Genomic DNA, 19680 nt, shown 5'->3' on the forward strand with positions numbered 1-19680 from the left:
GATTCTGTCTGACCTAACACCAGAGTGCCCTGCGAGGAGAAGGAGAACACCTGGAGGAAGCTAGGTACAGCAGGAATCTTGCTAAGTGGATCCCAGGAGCGGAGTTTGAAATTCAAGTCCAGTGGAGTTGCTGTACCAATTGGGCTGCCTGTCCGTGTGCGTAGTCGCGAACCCTGTATGCCAGGAGGGGGCATGCTTAAGAATAAGGGTCATCGCCCGTGATACCACACTGTGACGATAGAAGGGTCTTTGTCCAGTGTAGCACCATGGCCTGAGAAGGGCTTGCAACCCCTGCATTCCATGTGGGGGCCCAAGAGAAGATCGAAGGGCGTTTTCCTGGTGCATTATGTGATAAGAGGAGAGCTATCGCCTTGTGCAATGATATGATCTGACAGGGGCCATCACCATAAGTGCCACTGTTGGTGACCCCATGGTATGCCAGAACGGGTGGAGTGATGAATCAAAAGGGCGGTCACCCTGAAGTTGCGTGAAGAAGGAGCAGGCTGTAACCCAAGGAAGAAGAGAAACGATTGAACTACCCGAATCCAGGAGCAAGGAGATGAGACTTGAGAAGAGGATTCTGGAACCCTAGTGGGCCTGTCCTGAAAAGCCTGTGTGTATTATTTGTGGTTTGCCATATTATACTTTGTATTTGTCTATAAATACTGAATTTTTATGAAAGCAAGCATTTGACTTAAAAACATTTATTGGGGATTGCAGGATGTATTTTGAGATGTGTGCCTATATTCACCCTACACTTAACTCCTCTCCAAGAAGCTTTGGACAGCTCAACCCGAAGTGCCACTCAGAGTCAAGTGCTGACGGAGAACTAGGCCCAGCAGAATAGAGCTCATAGTAAGTTGTGCTTTAGTACATCAGGAGTAAAAGGTATCAACCAGGACTGTGTAGCTCCTGCTTGCCCATGGCCCTCTGAAAGGGGTTATGACACTGCTCTTTAAAAAAAAGCCTGCCTCGACGGAAGTTCCTTTACAGTATGCAAGCTATACTCCTAAAGAGTACGAGGTTCATCTTCACCATAAAAAATTCTGAGAATAAATAACATTCTTTTCCCAAAAGCTAGACCCCCACTGACTCTCAAGCCAAAAATGTGACTGGGTTGTGTATGCTGCTCAAAATCCTAGGAGGCATGTGCATGCCAAAGGGCCAAGTCTGGAGCTCCACACCTCACACATGACACTAAAACTCAACACAACTCAACAACCACCATTCTCCTATCCATGCACCACAGTTGTATTAACTACACACCTAACGTGTGGAAAGAGATTTAGGGCCTCAACAAGATGTAGGAAAGTAACATACTGCAATTCAAAACAACCCAAGCTAAACAATTTACATTTTATGAAGGACACAAATCAAGGGGGTAATTCCGACCAATGTCATTTGCTGTGTAAAATAAAAAACATAGCAAATGAGCATCTACATATTTGTCCGTTTGTCAAAGGATTTCATCCCAGGTTAAACGTACTAGCAGAAGCGATGGATATGAACATTTGCACTCTCTTACTATCTAGCTTCAGTGAAGTCAAAATAGTCCGATATTTCATAGGGAAGAGTGGCTAATTAATTAGTACTTGAGTATCAAGGAGCTTGCAGAGGTGGATTAATGCTAGTGAGGCTATACATAGGAGTCGTGGTGGGTGGATGTGAGTACAGTTTTACAGCTGATGGTCCTGATGAGGAGGGAGGGTCCCAATGAAATATGAGGCTGTCATATAAGTTTTCACAAATGAAATCTCATCTTCTTTTCTTCATAACATAGTCCTCACCCTCCTCTTCGGCCCAGCTAAAAATCGATTGTACAACCACAGCTGTGTGAGTATTCTCTTACCTGCTCAGCTGACTCTCCTTTGCTCCCTTGTTTTTGTTTTCGCTGATCTATTGTATGTCGACACTGTTCTTTGTATTTCCTTTAACACGGCTGAAATGCATTTAGGAGTATTTGTGAATGAAAGATTAGTTTCAAAGTCGAATTCCACGAAGCGCCCTATTAATAAAGAAAAAAGGGGTTTACACTGTAACCAGAGAAGCCGCTTTCTGAAAATGCAATTGTTAACAAAATGTGCATCTGCCAAACAAACTAGTGTTATAGAGAACATCAGTTCCTGGGCTGTAACTGTTCGGGAATTACAAGGTAAGGCCCTGTATAAAATGACCCTACCCTTTGACTCACATTGCCTTCTTGGTCCCCACGGAACCTGGCGTTTTATTACGGCAAGCCAAGAACATCCATCTATAAAGTCAGTACCTGTGGTTTTTGCATAGTAAAGAGATGTTGGTGTTGTGCTAATGATGCCTTAGTTTGAGCCGATATGTTCTATATGCTATCCAGTTCGCCCTAGGGGTGTCCGATCTTAAAAAGTTGTTCTCTGGTGAAATTTTAGAGATACTTCGATTGCTACTTGTACTTCGTGAGGTTTTACATTTGGGTTTTGATGGTTACTTTGCAACTCTTAAGCCCCTTTTACATTTTTTCAAGAACAAAGTTGAAACTATCCATGTAGTTTCAAAGTTGCAAGGACATTTGTTTTAAAGCTAACTCTCGCCAAAATGGCACATCCCTTTCTGCACCTGCGAGCACTAGTGAAGTAAAAGTTTACGAAAATCAGGTAGCTCTTTGATATGCATGGCCAGGCCAGAGATCTGAGAAACATTTGAATCAGATGAGACACTTGGCATAACCCTAATTCCACCCTAAGAGAGCCATACTTGCTCAGAAAAAGCATTAGAAGTGCATGTGCTCTGTGATACCAGGTATTCCCATACTTCACTAAAACAGTGCTCTGATGATAATTCGCGGCGCAGACAGTCTTGTGACTGATGGGAGGTAGGATCAGGAAACAGCCACCTCGGCAAGGAAACCGAGGTCTGGCTTGTCATGAAGCTCTAGTTCCTCCAAAGAAGGGCTGGAGAGGCAACTCACCCAGCCCTGAAAGCAGCCTTCCCAGCCTCCATTATACTGGGGAAATCCATAGACGTTCTAGTAGCCCAGTCTACTGTCGCCAACTGGCCTCCTGAGAAAATGTGTTGATGATAATGTGAGCAACAGCTGATGGTGGACAGGGGGATGTAATTGCTCTGTGAGACAGTGCGATGAACTGGCCACTGGTGCGAGTAAAAGAAGCCACCAGTGGAAGGCCATCTGCTGATGGTACTGGTGGATAGTGCGAAGAGAATGCACAGGAAGCAGTGTGAAGAGGTGAACTCCTTGGGCAGTTTGAGCAGTAGCATTGATAGTTAATATGCATGACAGACACAGATTGCTGTATGAGGAGCAGGCAGAGGAGGGCAAGAGAAGATGAAACTTTTGGTCACAGTTAAGCAACAGGAGATACCTGTGCTACGGTGGAAGAGCGTCGTCCACCTGCCCCAGCATAAAAAAGAACAAAAAAAACTATTATTGTTTTATTTTGTTTCAAGGCCGAGTCTTAGGGGCATTGGTAGGGGAATGAGGGGCCCCTATGGGGAGTGGTGGGCACTGCTATCAGTGCGCATGATGGTTTGGCCAGCTGTTTCAGGCCAGCCAAACCGTCATGCGCATTAAAGATCTCTCCAATCTAGCTGTGCTGCTTTGCTTTCTTGCCGTAAGTGCGCTGGGTATGCCCAGATGTGGGTCCTGGGGTCACCGTGTCACTGGATTCAAGTTAGCCTGGCTGATATGGGGTGGTGCCCCAAAACTGGTCCCAGGATGCTTGTTTCCGGTCCAGGGAAGACCTGACTTGGCAGTTCAGCCTGGACTCTTCCCATGAGGCGCAGGGTCAAGACTGATTTGCATATGGCTGGGTCTAAGCTTGGGTGGCATGGTGAGCAAAAGAACAATGGATTTAACCAAGATCTATTGACTGGAGGTGAATGTTTGATTTGCTCTGCATTCCCACCATCATCTGTGCATCTTTGGCTTTCTCACCCTAAGTGCGCCGGGTATCCCCAGGTGTGTCCTGGGTCCTTACAACACATTCCTTTACCATGCAAAGCGTTTACTTAGGGAAAGCGCTGGCCTTTGGAATAATATAATTTACTATTTCTGGCTCCAGTCTGCACAATAGTAGGCTAAGACATTAAGGAACAGACAGCGCCCTTTAGGACACAGGGAACTGTGCATTTATTCTCTCTCCCGAAATTCTTACTTTATGTCACATAGATAGAAATGGATTATAGGACTTCTGTAACCCCACAGTCCTAAAACAATAAGATAATATAGTGTGTTACTCTACTTGCTGCCGAGATGTTCCTTCAATTTTTTTTTGTATGTCCTTCTATCAATATTAAAATTCTGAGTTTCTAGGTGGCCCTGAACTGAGCAAACAGCCCACTTATTTGAGCTTCAAATAATTGTGTTTTGGTGCATGTTGAAAGGTGGAGCACATGACCCGCTTAGACCATTAATATTATCGCCTATCAATTAACTCGCAGCTGTGGATATGGTGGTGTCCTTTCACCAGAAGTCCCAAAAAACCAAAGTCCACAGCTTCCACAACTGTGGCCCTAAATCGTAGTAAACTTTAAAAAGAAATCTATTTACTTGTTTTATATTAAACAGACATAATAATCATCTTCATAGATTGCCAAAATATATGTAAATCAATAATATTCAACAACCCCTGCTATTACAACATAAAAAGAAGAAAACAAATGGCATGGCATATACAATTGTTTTACAAATCATTCAAAGCATATAATAATTATGTCTTGCAAGCTAAGCAAGAACCATATAACAACAACAAATAATAAAAGAAGACCCCACGAGCATCACTGCCTCTGCCACCAGGCAGTTGCTACATACTATAGGTACTCCAATAGTACAACCCACCACCACGAACAATCTTAGAACGTAATTTACACCTTCAGGCTCCTTCTTTGGTATTGACATTCCCTTTGGCCAATTGAGGACAACGGCCACCATACACCTAAGCAATCCACTCAAAGATCTAGTGTTCTTGGAATGCCCTAACCCCCACCAGAGATAACCAGGCATTGAGTGTGTGTAATGTCAGTTACTGTGACCATGACCAGGAAAGCCTGTCTTCCGAATTTGCTTCAAACTTAGAAAAGCACGTGTTCCAGACAGATATCTCCGATGCCTTCCCATTTCCCTAAATATTGCATTAAAGGTGGCAAGTTCGAAGGAGGCGCGCGGCGATTCAAGATGGCCGCCTCTTGAGGAGCTCAGGTCGGACAAGCTCCGCTTGAATACGAAAGGGTTGCTTCCTGACAGCTTTTTTGAATGAAAATGACTGATTCGGCTGTCAGAAATGGCTGGATATCATGGGTCAAGTTTCTGACCTGAAATATGGTCCTATGAACGCTTTTTTTTGCAGATTTCCCTCACGAGCGGCCGCCATTTCGTTTTTTTCTTTCATGCAGCGTTATTTTCTCTTCTCTCTTGCTACAATGTGGTTCCCTGTTGCGCGTGCATAGATACTACCTATCTTCACTGCTGTAGAGCTCTGGATTTTTTTGTTTTTTGCCTGCCATGCTTAATTGGTGACTCCTTTCACTTTTCTCTGCTGTGGCATTTTCAACTTACCTCTGCACTGTTATCTACAATGACTATTTTAAACCATCTCCACAACAAAACAAGAAAAGGGGTATAAGTGCATTTTCTATACAGCGCTCTCTATTTGCGTAAGTCAAATGTTTTAACAGTGAGCTTCATTGTTACTTGAATGTGCCTTTAATCTGCTCCTCCAGTGCTCCACATTTCAACGCCTTTGTTGCTGTTTGGTGCAGATTGCCTCTTGTTCTCTGGTCAAACAGGGTGCTGTTTCGATTCGAACTGTACCTTTATGCCTTCTCTTCGATATCACTCTTTACTTTAGTCACCTGCTGCATTCTTTCTGTGACATTATTTTCAATATGGAGGCTTCTCATTCATCCAAGTCCCATGGCATCTCTTCTGGAGGCCACAAAGAGCCTATTGCATCTTCTCGTAAACGCATCAAGAAGGATCCACCTTCTCAATCAAAATCACTGCTTCCTCTCACATTAGAGGATATCATGAAGGAATTCTGTCTCATTCGTCCTTTTATGACTGATACAGTCGCTACTCTTCGGAGGTTGGATGATAAATGGTCCAGCCTTGATATGAGACTCACTAATGTGGAACAAAAGGTTAGTGATGCTCAGGATGTTATCGCTAAAGTTGATAGCCTTACCAAGGAAGTCAGCCAGCTTAAAAAGACCACAGAAGACCACAATAGGCGCAATAACCTGCACATTTATGGTATCCCAGAAGGTCCTGAAGGGTCTGACATAATTAAATTCTTGAAAACTCAAGTTCTTCAAATTGTTGGACTCCCAAAGCACACAGATTTCAATATTCAAAGAGCTCATTGTCTGGGTCCAAAGAATACATCTTCTACTTCTAAACCTAGAGGCATAATTGCGTATTTCCTCCTATATTCAGATCTCATGATGATTCTTAATGCAGCTAAACAACATAAGCAGATGCTCTGGTCTGGTCATAAAGTTTTCTTCACCCAAGATGTTTCTAAACCTACTGCGGCTCGACTGAAAAAATTTCTAGATCATCGTCCTGGGCTGAAAACGATGAATCCACGCTACAGCCTCATCCATCATTGTTTTTTAAAATAACTTATAATGAAAGAATTTATAGCTTTGAAGATCCTGCTGAGCTACGAAAGTTCATTCATACTCACAAAGGAGAACTCATGGAATTGAGTAAACCCTAATTGTTTGATTAATGACTCAATGTTTTTTCTGTTAGTCTTATTTTAGTAAGCAATTCATGAGTCATAATGTTTTCCTTGTCTACCCTCTCCTATGTCTTACAGGTCTCTCTGTTGCAGCTTTGATGTACACTGTTTTCATCTATGTTGTCCTGTCATCTATAATGTGCGATCCAATCCTGCTGATGCTCCCCTTAAATGTTTGGTAAGTCCCCTTCATTTCGTCCTATTTGGTCTTCCATTTTCGGACATCTCTTTCAGATTGTTCTTTATTATTGTACGATGACCTGTTTTTCTCTTCTCGGTCCCTCTTGTTCGTGTGGTTGTCTTGTTCCCTGCCCTCCTCCCACTCCCACTATAATGTTCTTTGGTGACTTGTTCCTCATGGCTAAAGCCACCTGGCTTTTTGTCATTTTCTTTGCGATGTCTTCTTTTGGGGTATTATATTCCCCTCCTCATTATTCTCCTTTCTTCTATTTCCCCTTTTCTTCCTTCTCACTCTCTTTTCTCTTCTTCTTCTCATTGCTCTCTTATTCCCTGTCCCTTTCTTTTCCATCTTTCTGGCACCATCTATATTATTTCTTTTGTTCTTCATCTTCCTTTTCTTCATATCAGTATATGCTTCTCCACGGCTCTCTTAACTTACTCTGGATTATGCTCTTATGGTGGTCATATGGTTCAATATTTTCTCTTTCCATCTTTCATTATTCTTTATATCTTCTGTCTTTCCTTACTTTTGCTCCTTTCTTTGTTACCTTTTTTTCTTTCCTCTTACTGGCAATATTTTTCTTATTTATTCCTTCCTACATTCTCTTCCTTTTTATCTCAGCCTATTACTTTTTATCGTTCTATCTGTTCTGTTTTCTTGTTCTCTGGTGGTCATATGGACCAGTTTATTTTCCTTTTACTCTTCTTTGTTTTCAATATTATTTCAATAACTTTCCAACCGTTTTCTCTTTTCTCCTATTCTTTTCTGAATGCTTTACTTTTTATCGCCTATCCTTATCTACCTTCCAGGAATGAGTGATCTTCGCATTATCTCCTGAAATGTTAAAGGTATTCACAATCCTATTAAAAAACAAAGTATCTTATTTCATTTATCAAGACTGAAATGTCAAGTTGCTATCTTGCAAGAAACGCATCTTACTTTACAAGATCTGTCTTCATTGCGTAAACAATGGGTAGGAGAAGCCTTCTGCTCTCCAGCTATTAACAACAAAAATGGCGTTATAACTTTGTTTCATAAATCGCTGACTGTTCAGTTACAAAATGAATTTCATGACACTAATGGTAGATGGTTGTTTTTTAGATACTACTGTTAATAATGTACAACTTTCCTCTTGTAATGTTTACAGCCCTAATAATGGCACCGACTTAACCTTTTGGAATGACTTTTCCACACTCCTTTCCTCACATGCAACTGATGATTTAATTGTGGGTGGCGATTGCAATCAACTCATGGATCCCTTTTTAGATCGGAAATCACAAACAAGATATGTTCCCAATAAGATGCAAAAATCCTTTCATAGAACCATCTCTTCCAGAGGCCTCATTGATTCTTGGAGAATATCCCACCTTGACTCTCTTGAATTTTCCTTTTTTTCTCCAGTACATGCATCACATTCCCGTATTGATTACATTTTCCTCGCTCAACATGCTTTCCAATTTATGACCAACTCAGAAATCGGTTCCATTCTCATTTCAGATCATGCCCCTGTTATTTGGGACATGGATTACCCATCACCCATTCCCACTTCTCAGCGCTGGCGTTTTAACAACTCTCTCCTCTTAGACTCCCAGTTTATTGATCACTCTGAACTTTTCATGGAAGAATTCTTCCATGATAATCTTAACTCTACCTCTGACTTTCACTTTATTTGGGATACCTTCAAAGCTGCTGCTAGAGGTCGTATTATTGACTTTGTATCCCAAAAGAAGAAAAAAGCCCTTTCACATTCATCTCACCTCCTTAAACAAATTAAAGAATTTGAACATCTTTACTTCACCACTAACTCTTCTGACACGCCCTCCTCTCTTATCAAAGCGAAAAGTCTATATAATAAACATTCCTGGGACTCTGCTTCCAATAACCTTCTCAAATTTGATGCTAAAATGTATGGAGGGCATAACAAAGCAGGTAAATCTCTTGCGAACTATCTTAAAATTAAAAAACAAAGGGCCATATGTATAAAGCTCAAATGGGTTAGCAAACGCCGAAATTCGCAGAACTTTGGCGTTTGCGAACTCATTTTCGCTAAATGGTATGTATGAAAGAATTTAGGTGCAAAATAGGGAATCGCAAAATTTGCGATTCCTTATTTTGCGATTGCATGTAAGGAATCTCAGATTTTGTGATTCCTTAAATGCAATGTATGAAGCAAAAAAAAATTGCAACTTGACCTTAAGGAATCGCAAATTACCACCAACTTCAAGTTGGGGGTAGTATGAGACTAATGTGTGCCATAAAGTAGAGAATGTGATGAAGATGCTGTTACAGGTGGATGAAGGATGATATAGCAGCAGAGTGGCCATGAGCAATGTGAGTGATGGGAATCGGGTAACTGATAGAACTGCACTGAGAAAGGGATGAGAGGTGAGTAGAGGGAGATGAGTAGGGACGAGGGAAGGTGGAGGAGGAGGCTGATAAAGGATTAGGATGATGAGAAATGAAAGTACTGAAAGAGGATTGTAATGAACAAATGCTAAATTGTACTGGGGCAGAGCAGGAGTGCTAAGAGGAGAGTGGTTGGACAGAAGGGAGAGAAGAATGTTGGGCAGGGAAGGTGATGGAGACGAAGGGGGCAATGGAATAGGAGAGACTAGAGGGAGAAAGGAGGAAGAGGAGGGAACATGCCAGTTACAATTTAGAAAAGACCGTTTAGTCGTGAGGCACTCGTATGAGCTACACATTTGAACTTTGTTCCAGTTAAAATACATTCTATTCAAAGGCCGGACAGTCGAACATTGGTTGAAGAGCTAGCCACCAAAGTACAATTCCAGTTGTCATCCTCCGAATCTACCCTCTTGGCACAGTGGACAGCTAAGGGAAGGAACAGGCGCACATTTGAAGTTTGTCCAGTTGGACACTTTGGTTGTTCTTTCAATTGTTAAGAGACTGATTTGAAATAAATTGACAGAAGAAGGCACTATCAACCACATCAAAAAGTTGCATAGCCCTTAATTATTTCTTTAAAATGTGCATGTCCCCCTAGTCTTTGCAGATCTTCTGCATACACACACTGTTTAATCCAGGACATGATGCTGCCGCTGTTTAAAATGTTGAGAGCTGAAGTGGAGAACAGGTTCAGGTCCATTTACACACACCAACACAAGAACAAACACTTGTAGGGAGGCAGCTCAAGCTTCCTTTACATACGCAACACTGTCATGCCACAAGCAGCAGCAATGACAGTGAGGCTGACTGAAGAGGGCGGGGTGGAGAAAAGTCACGTTTTAGTTGACGAGAGAGGAGGTTGTGTTTCAAAGAGGAGATGTTGAAGCAGAACGAGGGAAGGGAGGTAGGTAGGAGTGTGAGAGAGAGGGAGAAGGGTGAGGCAAAGTGAAGAAGGATAGTGAGGAAGAGAGATTGAGGTTGGCGAGATGAGAAAGAGGAGGTGGGTGAGAAAGAGAGTGATAATAAGGCATGACAGAGAAAGAAAGGTGAAGTGAGAGAAAAGAATGAAGTGGAAACAAGAATAGGGTGAAAGTGGAAGCACACTGAGAGGATAGTGGAGTATATAAAGATAAGTATGAGATTGAGGCAGAAAGAGAGGAAAGTAAGGAGAGAAAGAGATTAGGGTAAGGAAGAAAGAGAGAAAGGGGTGACCCCTGCAGGGAGACAGGAGATGGCAAACGAAATGTGAGGCAGAGAAAGAAGTGGTTGAGGTGAGGAGAAACACTGATGAGGGAGGATGATGCACAGGGTGAGAAGAGCAAGGTGAGGTGGGGACAGAGAAGAGTGAGGTGAACAGAAATGAGAGTGGCAGAACGGGAGCAAAAGAGATAAAGAACTTAAGTACCAAAGAAACCCTTAGAAACAGAGTTAAAACTACCCACCATTGAGGAATTATCGGCTTACCTCAGTGAAATTCCGAGGGGCACCCCATTTTTGGTTGGTGGGGACTTGAATTCACATTTTGAGCCCCTAGCAGGCCTCTTGGATGGTTTTTCCATGGAAGAGGATGGAAGGTGGGCGGTTCCCCCCGTAGTGGCACCTCCTCCCAGAGCTTGGACACCTCTAGCCTTACAGATTACTGCCCTAACTCTTAAGCACAGAGTTAGAGCCTGTAATGGGTGTATCAAATCTGATATACCGAGCAGACACACCTATAACAGAGTGGGAAGGGAGTCCCGCTTGGACTATGTCCTTGTACAACTTTCTGAATGGTCGCATATCATTGATTTTAGAGTAGCAGAAAGAGCTGACAGCGACCACAATGCTCTAGAACTAGATTTTGCCCACCCCGGTATGGAGGTCAATGATCAAAATATGGCGGTGACCAAACCTGAGCTTCTCCTTGAAAACAACAGAAGGAGAATTAGGTGGGAAAAACTAGTTGCTAGCCGAGAGAAGCTCCCAAACCTCTATGCTGGAATAATTCCAATCTTGGAAAAAGTGGGTGTCTTAACCGATGAAATCTGCAATGAGGACACCCACAAATTAATATATCTGGCTCACGAGGATCTTATTAGGACCATGGCGGATGATCTCTTTACCAAAGCCCAATGCAAAATGGGGGGACCACATTGCAAGTCCTCATGGTACAATGCCGCATGCCGCAAGGCAAAGGGAGAACTCCTCTTTTGTATTAAGGAGGGCAAAGGCAGAGGGGAGATACAGGCTAGTAGACGGGCATATAAGAAACTGGTCGCCCAGGCCAAGATTGAATGGGAGGAGGGCCAGTGGGAGGAACTCTCTAGTTGCCTAGCAACCAGGGATTATCACAAGTTTTGGCGAATTGTCAATGGGGGCTCTGGGCACTTACTTTCAGCAATTGAACCAAATATTGCAGCAGGGGTGTGGCAGGCGCACTTCCAGTCGCTCTACACCTCGGATGTTGGGGACACTTGTAATCCACTCCCAAGTGCGCCCATCCACTGTAGGGGCGACTTGTTTACACTAAAGGAGGTGCGAGCAGCCATTGCGGGACTGGCATCTGGCAAGGCCCCCGGATTGGACGGTCTCCCAGGTGACCTGTTTAAACAGGAGCCTGATGTCTGGGCCCCCTATCTTGTCACAATATTTAATGCTGTCCTGTTGGGCATAGAGATTCCTAGTACTTGGCTGGGGGCAGAGGTGGTTCCTATATTTAAGAAGGGCTCGCCTCTGCTCCCAGCCAACTACAGGCCCATCAGCTTAATAGACGTGCCGCAGAAGCTTTTTGGCAGGCTTGTGTTGGATCGCCTTCAGGCCTGGTTGGAAGAAACTGACATTCTTAGTCCTTACAAGGCGGGATTTAGAAAGGGGGTGTCCACAATAGACCAGATTTTCCGCCTAAACCTCATCTATTGGAGGACGGCGCTATTCGAGGGGGGCAGCTTGTACATGGTTTTCGTGTACTTGCGAGCCGCCTTCGACTTGGTGCCTAGAATGAAACTGTGGAGTGTGCTTGCTGAGATGGGGGTTCCACCTGATATCCTTGAAATTCTACAGAGACTGCATCGGAACAACTTTGCACGTGTCAGGTGTGGAAGAAATGGCGAATTAACAGATAGATTCCCCGTTGACAGAGGGGTGAGACAGGGCTGTGTGCTCGCACCTACCCTGTTCTGCCCTTTTGTCAACTGGGTAATCGCCCACCTGAATGGGATTGAACACACCGATGCCCCCAAATTGAATGGCAGCAGGGTGCCCGCAATCATGTTTGCGGACAACACCCTGCTGCTGTCCAAAACCCCAATAGGGATTCAGCAAATTCTTGACTCTTTCTTGGTATTCTGTACGGAGAGGGGCTTAGAGATCAATGCTCTAAAAACTAAATTCATGATCCTAAATCCCACCCCGAAGACAGGTTCAAATCCACTGCTTGGCTCATTCACGACTAGAGAGGGTTTCTACATTTGAATATCTAGGTGTAACTTTAAATGAGAACATGAGATTGGGGGCACATCAGACCAAGGCCAACTTGAAATTGGTACAGATCGCGGGAGGTATAACAAGGATGATGACTAAATCAACACATCGTCCACTGGGCCCAGTCATCCAGATCTACAAAGCCCGGGCACGGGGTGCAGTAACCTACAGGCCTGAACTCTGGGGTCACACTTCAGCCCTAAACTTGATGACAGCCAAAAATAAATTCATCAGACAATTGGTTGCACTTCCATCAAGCACGCCGCTGCTCCCCCTGAGGTTAGACCTAGGACTTAGACCAATTATAGAGGAACTGGGTCTTAACCCTTTAACATTTTGGCGAAAGCTATGGAGTAGCGAGGAACTTATCAAGTACAGATCTGAGCTCAAGGAGTTTCTAACCCAACCAAAAGCCATGCAGATTCCTTGGCTAAAATACATAAAATCATCGTGTGAGAGTCTAGGGTTCCCAGAATTATGGACTGACCCAGCTAACGCATCTGCCAGGATACCACGCAAAGTTCTGTCGAAGGCTTATTATGACCTAAAACTTACTATTGCTCTAGACAGCAAGCGTGAGGGTTCAGTGACAACTCTATTCATCCAAAGTAAAGACTCCTACTGCCTGGAGAAGGTCCTGGATGGGATGACCCCTGTGTTGACCAGGAAGCTATTTCTCCAGTGGAGATACGGCACATTGCCCCTTAGGTCTTTCACCAGCTGCTGGACAACGCCACCAACTACAAAGCAATGCCCGGCATGTGCTCTCGCTGTGGAAAATGACTTACATGTGGTTCTATTTTGTAAGGCCTATCAAGTCATCAGAAAATACTGGCTTGTCCCCCTTATCAGAAACTTTGGTTGCAGACAGTTCTCCCCCATGTACAGAATTTTAAAAACTGATGTTTCACCTCCAACTGTCTTTGCACTGGCGAAATACCTCACAGCCATGTGGTTTATCCGCACCCGCATCTTGAAAGCGGAGCTGGGCCCATAAAAATTTCATTACATTTTATTTTATTTCATTCATCTTGCTCAACCTATTACTGAGGGACTATTTTTATATTGCCATGCCCAATTTTTAACCAATGTTTTAAAATGATTGTGATTATTTGTTTATCTTTGATGGTCTAATTGATCGAAATAAAGATTGAATATGTAAAAACTAGTAGGCACTACCCTCACAGTAGGCAGAGCATGCACCTTATCCCCCACCCTCTACAAGATAATCTAGCATGCCCAGACCCAAGTTTCATATACCCAGGAGGCGCTGCACAAATCCATTTATCATCAAGGCCCACCTATTCTTCTTCATGGCCCTTGATCTCGAATGACCTGTTCTACTGCTAATTTAGAGGTGGGGTTACTGCTGATTTTCTGATGGCAGAGCACCAGCCAGCTCCATGCTAGAAACACCTGTTGCATCAGAACCACAGGCTCCATGGGACTGGAAGGCCTGTCCTAGTTAAAGTGGAGCTTGCAGCGGTGCTTATTTCTGCCTGGGTCTGGTATGCATAGTAAGGCACTGATGCTGGGAGAAGCAAGCACTGGCAAAGGTAATAGGTCTTGCCTTTTGGACTTAATGACCGTAACAATTTTTTTTAACAAAGCTTTGCAGCACGGCTAAAGAGTAGACAAAAAACAAATGCAACGTGACGCATCTGCCTCCACGCATGTGCCTCGAAAATGACACAGACACCTTTTCTTTTTATTTACCGATCCAAGTTGGATCAGTAAAGAATTTTTTTTTAAGTAGTGCAAAAGCCTTTCTTTTGAGGCACAGGTTGGTGGGAAGCAGCACGTAGGGTGCCAGTGGGGTTAGGTGACCAGGCGTCCAGGATTTGCTTGTGCTGTCCCTGTTTTTCGGCAGCTGTCCCAGCAGATTTCAGGAAATTAAGCTCATGTCCCGATTTTTAGGTCTCGCATAAGGCAGCGCATGCGCTGCCTCTCCGAGGCATCCTGTAATCTGTACATTGGGAGAAACTCTGCCAAGTGCTGCTTAATTTCTCCTGCCTCTTCCCATTTGTTAAAGGTTGGCATAGCTTTTCTTATCTGGCGTATTATTGGCTGTAGTGGCGATGCATCACTTCCGTTTATTCCGGAAGCAGCACCGCCCAACTACAGTTTTCGTCCGCTTTCGTGGACTTCCCTTGTTCAGCTGTTGTGTTTAGGAACTCTTTTTTTTAAATTGTGGCTCGCGGCAATGGCGGGCGTTTATTTACTGTGTGGAATGCACATTTATACTTTTATTACCTGTGTGCAATGTGCGCTTTTACTTTGAAACTGAGGGCCGTGCCGCTTCACGGACACCTCGCTCGGATTATTTATATATATTTTAACTTTAGCACTGAGCGCAGCATCCGCTTCAAGGACACCGCGCTCAGTGTTAAAGTTAAGAAATATATCAATCATCCGAAGATGGTGTCCGTGAAGCGGCACGGCGCTCTGTTTTAAAACTTAAGCATTTGCAATGCAATCGGACCGATTACATTGCAAATGCTTTTTTTCCTTCCAAAGTCTAAAGCAATTCAAGTTCATTATGTTCTACTAGCAGACATCTCCCGTATCAGCCCTACGCCTGTCGCTATTATTGAACCTGCAGCCCCAAGACAACTGCTCCATGGCTCAACTCTGACCCTCAATCGCCTGGTTTCAGGTGCGTTTTTTAGGTCTCGGCTAGCGTGGGCTGCGCTTGCGCAGTCTCGCTGGCGAGATTTTATGTTTTCTAGTAATGGGGCTCAAACCCGCCCCTCTTCTCCATTGGCTGGCTTCCTAAACGGTGGCCAGCCATTGGAGAAGAGGTTTGTTTGTCAATTTAAGCCCCGTCTTTTTCGGATTGCGGGGTGTGATTTTTTGCTTCTTTCTCTCCTCTTCCCATTGGCTGGAATGTAAACAACAACAAGTCAAAACACGTCCATTGTTTACATTCCAGCCAATGGGAAGAGGAGAGAAAGAAAAACACGCCCCCCAGTCTGAAAATGACGGGGTGTTTCTCCGATCCATTTCTGCTTGACCTCAGAGAAACATGGTGGTGTTGATGGCGTGGTCCACTTTCCAGCCGGAGCTTAGAGGCTGCCCCCGTTGCCTGCGCGCGAGCTGACCTGACCCCGTCATCAGATACTTATAATCCTCTGTGAATCTCTGAACTGCCCCGATGGCTGACGCCTCCATACCTGAAATCCCAGGCCCAGATGGAGCTTAGAGCCTGTCCCCGGTTGCCTGCGCGCGAGCTGACCTGACCCCGTCATCAGAGGCTTGTAATCCACTGTGAATCTCTGCTCTCCCCCGATGGTTAACGCCTCCGTGCCTGAAATCCTGCCCCTTTTCCCTGGTCCACTCTTGCGCTCTGAGGCCGGGAGCGGCAGCCCGCAGGCGGGAGGGGGCTCTTGCCGGGAGCGGGCCCTGTGGCATCACAATGAGGCTCCGGGGGCTGCGAGGAGCGCGTTCTGGAATGGGCCGAAGTAACACAGGGCTTCGGCGGGCGAGCGTGGGGGGTGGAAGCAATGCCAGGGAGCCCCGGCCAGGGCGGCCCTCGCCGCGCGCCTGCACCCCCGGCTGTGACACCCACGGCTCGGGGGAAGCCGTGGGAGTTGTACAAGCAGCGGGGCATGGGCCCAGTGGCTACCAAGGAGTCGTCCACAATGGATCCAGCCCTGGGGGGCCTAACAGAGGGGGGGCCAACACAGCACAGCGGCAGAGCACCGGGGCATTAGTCGGACAGCAGGGCACGTTCCCGGGCAGACGAGGCATCAGCTGGTGAGAGCCAAGGAACGTCGCGAGGTGGTGAGAGGCAGCAGTCCCTCAACCTCAAGCACTGGAGCAGGCCATGCAGTAGGGGGCCGGGAACAGCAGAAGGCCCATAGCGCGGCACAGTGGAGGCGGCGCCAAGGGCGGTGCAGTTGCGAAGGCAGGCAGACCCCTCAGCGCAGACCAGCGGGGGCTAGCAGGGAGCGGCGGTCAGTGCACACCGAGGGAGAGGCACCAGCGAGGAGAGCAAGGGGGGTACGTCACTCCCACAGCCCACCCCGGCGGCGCCGCACCTTCAGCGAGCGGTGCCCAGCCCCACCGGCTAACCCCCCCTAGCGATGGCGTGACTCACCGCGTCGTGTGCGTCCAGTCCTCAGCAGGCAACACCGCAGCGTCTTGGCCCTGCAGTCAACAGCAGCCCAGGCGGGGGCACGGGGAGCCACACAGCACAGGGGCCCAGCGTCAGCCACAAGACCAGGATCTCCACCGTGGGGGCAGACAGGAGCACGAAGATGGAACCGGTGAATATTGGAAACTATGCCAGGGAGCCCCGGCCAGGGGGGCCCTTGCCGCGTGCCTGCAACCTCGGCTGTGGCCCTACGGCTTGGGGGCATCCGGGGGATTTTTACAAGCAGCGGGGCACTGTCCGGGCTCAAGCCTCGCAGGCATCTCAAGGGGGCTGCGCGCTGATAGCTTCACATGCAGGCAGAGGGCATTCACTGCCAAGCGCCGAGCTGGAGGAGACGGGCACAGACTAAACATAATAACTAGACAGTGAAGGCAGGCGGTCGAGTTAGGCCCGTATGTTTAAAGGCAGCCAAAGTGATAGCAGAGGGTGTGAATGAATGCACCTGAATTGGTGACCCCAGTACCTGCATCAAGGCACTCTGCTGAGCTGATTTTTACAGCTGGAGTTAGGTTTACATCTCAGGTGACATCTGTAGAGGTAGCACAGCCCAAACACCAGCAGCCGGCCGGCCCTCGGCGCACTGCTCCAGTGGTGTAGTCAGAGCACCCCTCAGACAGGACCCACTGCAGCGGGACAGCCGGGGGACCCACAGATATCCCAGGTCCTCCACACTTTACTGCAGCCTCGGGACCCGCAGAGGCCTCGGCAGAGTCTGGGAGTACCACCATCAGCAGGCCAGCCTCAGCACATGATGGGCCCCTGCCCGTAGCACATCCCGAGTATGAAAGAAAGGTGCAGCTGCCCAGGCCCCTGCCGTTGTGAGTTGTAAGCTGTTCCTCATGGCAGAGGTGCATTGTGGGAAGACGGCAATGCTACAGTTGCTGGCCAAGGACTGCTATCCAGAGGTAAGTGTGCAGGGGCGCGTATGCATGCAGAACATTTTACCTATACATCTACCCTCCACCCCCTCTGACCCATCACCATAATCAGACCCTCGTTCAGCCAGTCTGTAACAACATATTTTTAACCAGGGCGCCTTAGCCCCGTAGACGCAGACCTCCTTAATCAGCCTCCTATTTAACCCGTCTGTAACCACACCAATATACCCCCTTTTACACCCTATAAACAGGCCACCTTACACAGACCCCCCTTTAACCCCTCTGCACTTCAGCCCGACCTACATTGTGACAACCTTGATCAGATCCCTTTAAAACCAGGCTCCTTTAGCCAGACTCCCGCAACTCTTCCTCTTGTACCACCGAATCAGACTACCTTTAGGTTTTAACCCATCTGTAACAACGGATTTACCCAGGCCTCTGTGCCCCTTAAGATCAGGGCAAAGAAATAAGGGAGGTCTCCTTTCAGATCCAATCAGGGACAAGAAATAGTATCAAGACAAAGAAGGGTAGTCACTATTTTCCAAAACTTGGAAATATCGTGATAATACCGCCCTTAGTGAAAAACCACAATGTTATCAAACACTTTCATTTAAGTAAAAAAACAATATCCAATGGTAATTTTTAAAAAAAAGTTTTGTACAATTTATTCAATATAAAACAATACATTCAATCACAATTTTAGTGCCTTTAAAATACAGTATTAAAAATCACATGTAGAGCAGTTAAAAAAACTTTTTTTTAAAGTTGTCGACGCAGCGTTTCGGTTTTATTATTGCACCTTCATCAGGACATAGCTCTAGTCAAAAAGAAACATACAATTAGAAGCATACAGTGATTTACTTCTTTTCTTTTTAAACATTGTTTATCCAGTAAACAAGTTAGACCATCAGGGATCTTTATGCAATTGACAGAATACATTTGGGGCACTATTTTTTGTACAATGTGAACATATAGTTTTCTGGGGTTGAATCGTCAAAGGAGGGGATATTATCACTAAAGATAGATTAGAAGGAAAGGTGCTTGGGAATTGCACAGCAAGGTACCTATAAATATAGTACTTGCATACCTTGATATTTACAGGAATGATTTATCCTCCTCTATAATCAATTTGAGGTAATTTTCATCACAATAACATCCGTTATGAAAACACGTGCCACTTGCTTCTGCTTAGTGCACTGTGGATTTCTAAGGGTTAAAAGGGGTCACATATTAGAATATCGTAGGACTCCAAATTTTTGTAGAGTTTAAATTAAAAAAGATTGACCATTGTTACCTTTAAATATAAATTTGTTCTTATATCAAAGAGTTGAGGGAGCCACCGTTCCTTATTGATGCTGGGATAAAGCTTTTAGACAAAAGGAGAGGTGTTTACTATTTGTTTATAAACATCCTGACGCTAATTCGCTTTAGCAAGGGGGATACATAAATCTCACTCACCCTTGTGTGGAGAAACGTAGCAACATGTAACTGGATGCTCGTGACGATGGCGTTATAAATTGCAATATTGTCAATTGTCTCGTTCTGCTCCAACCGTCTTTATTAAATGCGGAGTATTTCGTTCTCCAAATCTACAATATATAATTCAGAATGTGCAGCATCAAAATTCTGCTCTTCCTAACGTTAATGATACAATTGCTAGTATTCAGTTGTTGTTCATAGAGGCTTTCTATTGAAAGCTGAGCTTATTTAGTCTTTAGTACTATGAACCAAATTTTACAGATGATGTATTCGATACTCTATACAAATAGGTCACCTATTCTTGGATTTTAAATGCCCACCGTTTCTTAGGCAGAAAAACTTGGCTATATGTAATTTACGATGTGACAGCATTACTAAAATATAGGG

Source organism: Lissotriton vulgaris, chromosome 2_1 (genome assembly GCF_964263255.1).
Source record: "Lissotriton vulgaris chromosome 2_1, aLisVul1.2, whole genome shotgun sequence".
Taxonomy (NCBI): domain Eukaryota; kingdom Metazoa; phylum Chordata; class Amphibia; order Caudata; family Salamandridae; genus Lissotriton; species Lissotriton vulgaris.